This window comes from Osmerus mordax, chromosome 23, assembly GCF_038355195.1.
Source record: "Osmerus mordax isolate fOsmMor3 chromosome 23, fOsmMor3.pri, whole genome shotgun sequence".
NCBI classification, from domain to species: Eukaryota; Metazoa; Chordata; class Actinopteri; order Osmeriformes; family Osmeridae; genus Osmerus; species Osmerus mordax.
The window spans coordinates 8,767,777-8,777,326 of NC_090072.1; positions in this window are offsets into that span (position 1 = coordinate 8,767,777).

Consider the following 9,550-nt stretch of genomic DNA (forward strand, 5'->3'; position numbering starts at 1 on the left):
TGCTTGAAAATAGTCAACAACCTGGTGTCACCTCAGCTCTGTCTCAGTAGACTATCTATTTGCTTTGTGTTTGAGTCATGTTCCTCTATGTGTCTACTTTGTTGTTGTAAGGGTGAGCTATGCAATGACCATCGTGTTGCATTACATCGCCATAATACAACCCCAGATTTCACTGTGCCCGTTTAAGAAGTGTGTTTATCTTTCTTTCTTTTTTTAGGAGGGGGGGGGGGGGCTTTGAGATATTTTGTTGTAATGTTGCATATGTTGTGTGTCTGTGAAATCTCACACTGGGCTGGGCCTAATCAAACTCTTTTTATAATATTGTGCGTTGTGTGTTTATCATTCCATATGTGAACATATGTGCCATTTTTGTTGACTATTGTGATGGTTTTTAACCTGTGGAAAAAAAGCAACAAGCAAGAAGACCAAATAAAATTTTAACAACCATAAAGTAATGGCATCTCTCTTTGATTTATTATTCAAAGCCCGTCATTAATTAGTTACCTAATGGTCTTTATCAGTTTACTTGACTTGCTGCTTTTATGCCTTGTGAATGGTGTGCTTGAATAATGGATTATCACACTATTATGCTATAAGACATAGGCTGTAAAGGGCACACAAAATAATTGTAAAAGCCTTATTTACAGTACTACAGCTGGATGCATATATAATGCATGAGAGAGATACAGGGTTACAAATATTGGAGTGAGGAGAGGGGACCACTGAAGTGAGTGCGTGTGCGGATGTGAGAACAAAGGAGTGTTTGCCAGTATGAGAGAGAGAGAGGGAGAGAGAGAGGGAGAGAGAGAGAGAGAAAGGGAGAGAGAAAGGGAGAGCGAGTGTGTGTGGTCTGACCCGTACCTGTAGGTCAGACATGACCTCTCCCACGCTGTGTGGGATGCTATTGTACAATTATCTCTGTCAGGATAACAGCCGCAATCATACATTTTTCACACCGATATGAACACTGTCTCTAACAAAAAGATGTGTCCAACCTCAGACATAATCAAAGTCGTCTATGCTAGAGGTGTGAAAGTGATGGTAAGTGTCCCTAATGTGCAGGGTTTATGATGTAGATGTTTCATTTTTTACTGTCGTCATGTGCAAAGGGATGAGTCTTATATAAGAGCTCTACCCATATATAAACAACTGAAAAATATCCTGTGTAAAATGTTAAACTTGGTCATCAAATAGGAATCATTTCAAGGGTTTGTTGCTCAGGACTACACAGAAAAAGGAGAGCCAGGAACACTGACTGAAACTGACATTATCATGCGTCTCTTGTAATCAAAGCACGAGTGAAAAGGTCTCTATTTCAATAATAGCCATGCTTTGAGAAGAGATAGACATATTGAACATGACATGTTTATGAAAGCCTCAACTTCCTATAAAACATAAAGAACAAAGACCTCTTATTGACATTGACAACATCTATTTGTCTGAACATCCAAAGGGATCCTTTCGAAATGAATTCAGATTTACGGTGGGCATATTATTTTATGTTGCGGCATGTGGAAGACCAAACTGTGAATGCACTCTTGGTTCAATATCCACGTTCAACATCCCCCATTCTGCATTCATCTGATGCCCCAAAACAGATGATGATCATTATGATCATGATCATTAATGAAGAACTAATTCAGACTCCACAACAAACGATGTCTTTCTCTTTCTCTTCTATTCTCCTCTGGTCCCCCTTTGAAGTGCTCCAATTTCATTGACGAAACCCTTTTATTAAATTGTAAAATATCTTCGGCCCAAGATGAGATCAAATTTGCCTTCATTTAGATCCATAAAGAGTGTGCTTACGTTGTTCATCTGATTGTAATGCCGCTCAGATCACCAAGCTTAAGAAATCACATTTTGCCTGTTTCATTTATTTCCGCCCATGCAAGGACATCTCAAGGGAAAGTTTTTCAAACTTTTTAATTTTCTTTATTAAATTGATTTTTCATGTTAGATAGACTTTTCTTAAAAACGGTCTGCCTTTACTCGTGGATGGGTTTACACACACGCCAGTGATCCCAAAAACCAGGAGTCTGCAGTATATAATTTAGTGTCTGTATTAGAAGCTAGTTTATTCAATGGTGCAATCATCCTGTAGGATGCGTCACACATTTTCTGAAGAGCAGTGAAAAAATTCTCTTTTCCTGTTTATCTTTTCCCTATCTTACAGTCATAGATTGTAGTCACTTGAAGTTACAAGAGAACAACAGTAGAGGGCAGTCTTTTAGTGTACAGCCACTTCCCTGGAGAATCCTCAACATGGACCATGTGGCGCGTCAGATTGTTTGTCATTGATCAGTCACTACAATTTTTTTGTGTCAAGGCTTGACATTCCAAACAGACGTAATCTTAAGAACACAGTGATCTGTCAAAACCTAAATGACGTGGGTTGTCATTAGCATTGATTTGTAGCATGTGCGTTTCCAGCAAACGATTTTAGACCACTTGTATTGCATTCAGCTGATCTGGGACAGTTGGCTGTCTGTCTAATGATGTTGTGAGAACGTTGAGCCGTTGAACGCTTACCGTCTGTAGAGAGCGACCAAGGACCCTGATTGACAGATTGAGAACGTTGAAATTACAGAGGAGACCACATTATGTAAATCCATGCAGAACTCTGCTGCGCCGCCAAGACGAGACTTTACTTGGTGTCAGGAATGGGTGAATAGAAAAGAGAGCAATTTTCCTTGTGTACTTTTTTGGGGGGATTAAAGTGTTTTCTGTGTGGTACTTTTTCTGTAATCTATTCTATAAGATTACTTTATTAACTGTCTCTGTGACATTTGAAAAAATCACCTTGTAATTAGGTTCACAAACACTCTTCGAAAGAGTCTTAGAATGACCTACTCGAGTTGCTGGGCTCTGATATCACCGTACCTAAAACGACAACAAGAACTTTTTAGACATTACTAATTCTACTGTATGTGCAGGCGCGAAGAGATGGGACCATGGAGAAACACCCGGCAGCACACAAACAATTACCACTCACACAACACTAGTGCCAAAGAAACACAGCCATTTTGTGGATGCTGATAACAGAATCGCATAAATCTGCATGAAAGACTTCAGAGAGGAAGAGTTGGAGGGTAAATATTTCAGTTGGCCTCAGTGCTCGTCTAGAGAACAATTACATGCTTCCTTAATGGATCTAAATAGTCTTAAGACAACTCCATTATTTCCTCTCCACTTAAATACTGAGTCATGTTAGCTGGATGTGTCACACAGCACATGAGTTTGTTAATAAATGTCACTCGGTGTGTACAATAACAGGATTTCAATGGGGACGCAGTATATTTTTTCACACAGCCAGCAATACAATAACAAAACAATACAATGCCTAAATCCTGTTGAAAAAAAAGATGGCAAAGGTGCAATGCAATGTACAATGTGGAGAAATGAATGGTTTGTGTCCTCTGCAGCAAACAGCAAAAAACTGGTTTTAGTCCAGACATTTTTCCACATCAGCCGAAAATAAGCTAAATTAAAATGTTGACCCAAAAAAGAAACAAAGATAAGCCTGAATAGATGAGGAGGACAGGAAAAGCAGGAGAAGAATAGGACACTGGAAAATAGAAAATCCCATATACAACAGACTCTTGCAAAAGTCTGGCCAGATGTTTTCACACTACAGTGCCAGGAGGAATATAGATAAACATAAAGATGGGATGAGATGTTATCTATCTGGTGCTACAGTGGAGGCCTTAATATTTGAGTCTATTTTTCTCTTTACAACTCTGTCCCATGGGGACAAAAAGCTTCATTTTGATTCATGAACCAAGGTAGTGCAATTGAAGGTTTTTAAGAGGGGCAGATGAACACAGAGTAAGCTGTTATACTTACAGGCTTAATAGATGGTGTTCTTCAGAACCATTCATAGCCTGTTCTCCATGGAAAGGAATGATTATGTGTTGGTTTTCCTAGCCAGGTCCCGCTTTCTTATCCAAATGAAATTGAAGTCCATTTATCTTCCTTTTAGCGCATAATGAATCTATTTCTATTTATACTGTACTTTAACTTCACCATAACCCTTCCTCATTCCCCTTTCTTTGCTTATTTCCTTTTTTTTCTATGCTGCTTTAACTCCTCTGCTTTATCTTTCTGTCTGATTCTTTCATTCCTTATAACCCCCCCCCCCCACACACACACACACACACACACAAATCCCCCTCTCTCTTTCCTCTCTCCTTTGCTGGGTGATTCATACTTGACCTGGCGAGGTCATATCCTCCTATTGTGCTCCGTCATCTCCATGTCTGCTTAATGAGAAGGTTGCTTAATCAGATTTTCATCTTGACTTTCCCCCCAGTGTATACAGTAGTATTGTTTTTCACCTGAAAGTGTGTTTGGGCAAAGCCACAGCCAACACAAACTCATTAGGTGGTAAAGTTGACTACCCTAATGAGCTGAAACCAGTGTTTGTGTGTGTGCGTTTGTGTGATAGGGAACCTATTTTTTCTTCAAAGACTAAATCAGAGTTAGGTACGCTTGCTGGATATTACTTCAATGCCATGGTGGTTTAATTAGAGCACTCTACACAGTAGTTGACCTAACTTGGATATGCCCTAACAAGCACATGCTTATGTGTCCTTCATTTGTTCTGCATAAATAAGCACATGAGTAATTTGAAATGGGGAATGATTAGCTAATAGCAACAATGTAGCTTATTGGAAGGTAGCTCGGTCATTAGAATATCGGTGTGTTCCACTGGGTCTGGCTGTGTGTGGGGGGAGGGAGGGGGTTTATATTTGATAGGCTTTGTTAATGTTTTACATCCTATGGATTGGGCAGTGCTTTGTCTGCGGCTTTACATCCCAAGCACATTATCACACGCACACACAAACAAACACACACACACACACACACCCACACACACACACTCAGTGATAGGGCCTGGTTACTATAGCAACTGGGCAAAAATAGTAGGGAAGGATGGAACACACATTTTCTGTATACTCTCTCTTCCACACACACACACACACACACACACACACACACACACACACACACACACACACACACACACACACACACACACACACACACACAAACACACACTTCCAGACTTGCACCCCTGAGAAATCTTGCAATCTCAGCTTCACGTCTTTACCATATGTCTCTTCCCTCCTCTCATCCCAATCCTATCCATACCCCACACTCCTCTGTTCGCTCTCTCTACTTCTCCTCTGGTTCTTTCACCCCTCTTTTTTCCCTCTCTGACCCCCGTTCTCTTCTTCTCTTGTTTTTCCTCTTCGTTCTTTCTCTCCATTCTCTCCATTCTCTCCATTCTCTCCATTCTCTCCATTCTCTCCATTCTCTCTCTCTCTCTCTAACCCTCACACGCACACCCTCTCTCTCTTCTTATCCCCTCACTGTAAGACATTAATTCACCGACACACAGATTGATTGGTGGACACCGTGTGAATGGCTCTATTCCACTGATGGGATGGTCCTACTGTTGGAAGGATGGTACCTGTTCATCCATCATTCTTCTCCCCATGCTTTCAATGTAGCTAGACTATGTTCCAATTTCCCACTCTCTCTTTCTCCCATTTTTTGCTACCCTATCTCATTCTCTCTCTACAGCATGTACAATACACACTTTTGAATCACTTTCTCTGATGGGGGAATCGGGGAATGTCCCTGTACTTACTGTAAGTCGCTCTGGATAAGAGCGTCTGCTAAATGACTAAATTTAAATGTAATATATCTCTCAAGCCTCCAGTGCTCCAAGTGAAACTTCCTGTACCCTGGGGGTGTTTACTACACTTTCACATAAACATTCTCCGTGTCCCAAATAGCATACCACCATACTTTATTCGAAATCATATAAAGTTTGTTTGACAAGTGCTTAGTATTTCCATGCCAGGATGATGTCCTAGATCCATTTCATTTTACACAAACCCTGAAGTACCTACCAAATATGTAATAGGCCTAGTAAAAGTATTGTAGTTCTGGACTAAAGTAGCGCTATGTTTTTTTTATTATTTTGGTGTCGGTTTGAAGTTTATTTACAAGGTCGGGGATTGCCAACCCCTCCTACAGCCTCCCGCTACCATCATGGAGAATTTCCACATCGATGTTCCCCACTTCCCCGTCTCATGGAGAAGCCCTGCTACACGGATCGGCCTGGCGCCCAATTCCGCCTCCGTTCGCTTTCTGTGGCACCTGAATACACTCACTGATTTTTCCAGAAACTATAGCGGGAAGACATTTCATTTGATATCCATTTCTTATTTGTGTGCTAATTTGGCCCTCTGTATGATTATTCGATCAATTTGTTGACCATTTTTGAGCATTTTCTCATAAGCCCGTCTGTGCTGAGAAAATGTGTCGCGTGTCGAGTTGCTCATTTGAGGAAACTTTGCACGGAACTGCATGTGGCTGTCCTCCGGGAATGCTCCGACCAACTGGCTGAGGTCTTCACTACAATAATTAAAACCTTCCACTGTCCAAGTCCACAATCCCCGCATGATTCAAGACCACCTCTTTCATCCCCGTTCTCCAGCAACCATCAACCACATGTCTGAATGACTTCCGACCCATAGCACTCACCTCCATTTCCATGAAGTGCTTTGAGAGTCCTGGCCCACATCAAAGACACCATCCCCCCCACACTTGACCCTCGTCAGTTTGCCCAATGCCAACCCTTAGCACAGGAGTCCCTCAAGGCTGTGTTCTGAGCCCTCTCCTCTATTCCCTCTTTCCTTACTGCTTGCCAAGTCACAATTCGGGCTCAATAATAATGCTTGCAGACGACGCCACAGTTGTAGGGTGGACATTGCAGCACCTCCCAGCATGGTGTGCCTCCAACGATCTTGTGCTCAGTGTTCAGAAGACTAAGGAGCTGATCGTGGACTTTAGGAAATCCAGAAGTTGCAACCACTACCCAATGTATCAGTGGGGTCTGTAATGTTCACGGTTCATGATGCATGTAGTGTTTCTCATGTAGTGATTGTCAAGTTGTATTCAGTCCATGAGGGAGCGCTCATTTTGGTTTGGTGTGAATATGCTAGGTGAGAACAAAAGAGAAGAAAAAGAGAGATTTAAAAAAATAAAATATTAGCCTGGAGGACTGACGTTTGAGTGAAGAAAGAATCTGAATATCCTTTTGTTTTGTTGGAGTTGGTTTTAAGAACTTTACAGGGCCCAAATGGAGTCTCCAGCGTTGCTCAGTGAGGACATCTCCTGGACATCAAATCCTGTGTCAAGAAAGCCCGACAATGCCTGTATTTCCCGAGAAGGCTGAGGCAAGCTCGTTTATCACCCAGAATACTCTCTAACTTGTACTGCTGCCATAGAGAGCCATAGACAGTATCCTGCGTAGCTGCATGTGTGGTATGGTATCTGCACATCAGCAGACCAGAAAGCCCAGCAGCAGGTAGTCAAGGCAACCCTGCATATCACCAGTAGCCAGCTCCCAGCCATAAAAGGCCTATTCGTGTCAAACACTACCTGCGTGGAGGTCTTTGAATCAGCAGAGATCCCAACCACCCACCCCAACCATCGTGTGTTCTCCCCTCTGCCCCCAGGTAGGCACTGCAGGAGCCTTTGAGCCCCCACTACCAGGCTCAGCAACAGCTTCTTCCCCCCGGCTGTCACCCATCTGAAACTGGCCACCTGCTGAACTCTATTCACTCAACCCCCCTCCCCTCTTTTCCATCTCCAAGATGAGCCCCCCCACACACACACACACATACACACATACACTCCCATCCATGTTCTCTCACCCACCACCATTCACACCATCTTCCCCTCTGCCCCACCCCCGATTTCTGTACTTTCTTTTGCGCGACTGCCAATTTTCTTACTCAATTATATTGCTACGCAGTTACATTTACTAGATTTGTGTCTTGCTATGTGTATAAACTGTGTTTATGTAATGCCGTGCCTGTCCCTATGTGCCTCCCCCCCCCCCAGCATAATTTTTGGTGAAGCCCTCCTTTCATTGACTGTGTGCCAGCACATTGTATTCTGAAAAAAAAACATAATTGAATTGAATTGGAACAGAGTTGTTCCTCCTCCCTCCCCATCAATGATTTCTTACACAACGTAGTTTAGTTCCACACCCACAATTCCAATAAAGACCATGAATCAGTCAATCAGGTGCATTTATTTCAAGAACAACATGCCATCTATTTAAATCACAAGTGTTTCTATTGTGTAAATGTTCAGGTTGTTTGCGATGTGAAAGGTTACGTCACCTACAGTTACCTTGGCTGACACCAGGATTCTTTTATTATGTGATTATCCATTATAGACCTGGCGTGAGACAATATATATTTATACTGTCAACGACACAAGTTTTAACATACTCTATTTGGGTACATGAAAAGCCTGTCCGATCCTTAGGCAAGAACCCAGTGCTTTCTTTATGGAATATTGTGTTATGTGCAATATTGCCAAGCGTAATGAATACCACTTGGGTATTACAAAGTAGACACTGTGGGGCTATAGGCAATGTGATGGAGCATTAATGCATGTGATCGAGTATAGGTTTCACATCGACTGAAGTTTTATGATATAGGAAATATATTGTCCATACAGTACATACTAGAGGTACTAGATGTTCCTGCCTGTATAACTTGAAACTCAGCCTAAGGTTATTGAACTTGGCGTTAGACTGTACACCAGTGCCTTGACTGAACTCCAGAGTGTTAGCTGGTACCCTGGAGTGTTAGCTTCCTGGTACCCTGGAGTGTGCCCGGCAGAGGTTAGACTAGAAAGTGCTATTGCGTTTTAAGTACTGTATCTCCTGTATTTCTTTCTGTTTGACCAGGTAGGATGAGGTTTACACTGTCTTGTTCACATTGTGGCTTTTATAATCTTAAGGACATTGATATTTCATGCTTTGTTCATTGAATTGGGTATTGATTTAGCAGCCACACACATTTGGTTGGCTTTCATTTGGTTCATCTCTATCATATCTTATCTTTTCTTCATTTCCTCATTTCCAGTCTGTTCCACGAAGCATGTTTTTACAACGTGTTCAAAATATCGGTCCAGGTTTTAGACATGCAGCGTGGAACACGATTTGTTAGAAATATCAATGAAAGCAACCTCCCTGTCAGCAATCTCTTCCAGTACACACGTCTGTTAGAGCTGTCTCTCTGCTTGACTCTGCTCCATCCACTCACACACAAACGTGCATTTGACTTGTAAATTGAAGATCTATTTGTGTCGTGCCCACGAGGGGCTGTCAATAAGTCCGTCTGCAGCGACACAGCTTGTAAATCCATGCTCACACGCGGCTACGCGTGTGAGCATCCCAGAGGCTCTCTCTCCCAGCCACTGGGGAGCTTCCGGGATGACATACCAGCCTGTCCTGACCACAGGAGACTTCCTCTGATGCTTCCCCACCACCCTCACAGCGGAGATGGGGGCTTGTGAATCCACATTTGGGGCAGTGAAGAAATGGAGGTTGCTGGTGAAGCATCAGAGGAAGTCTCCTGTGGTCAGGACAGGCTGGTATGTCATCCCGGAAGCTCCCCAGTGGCTGGGAGAGAGAGCCTCTGGATCAGTTACACAAGATCCACCCCACCGAGAG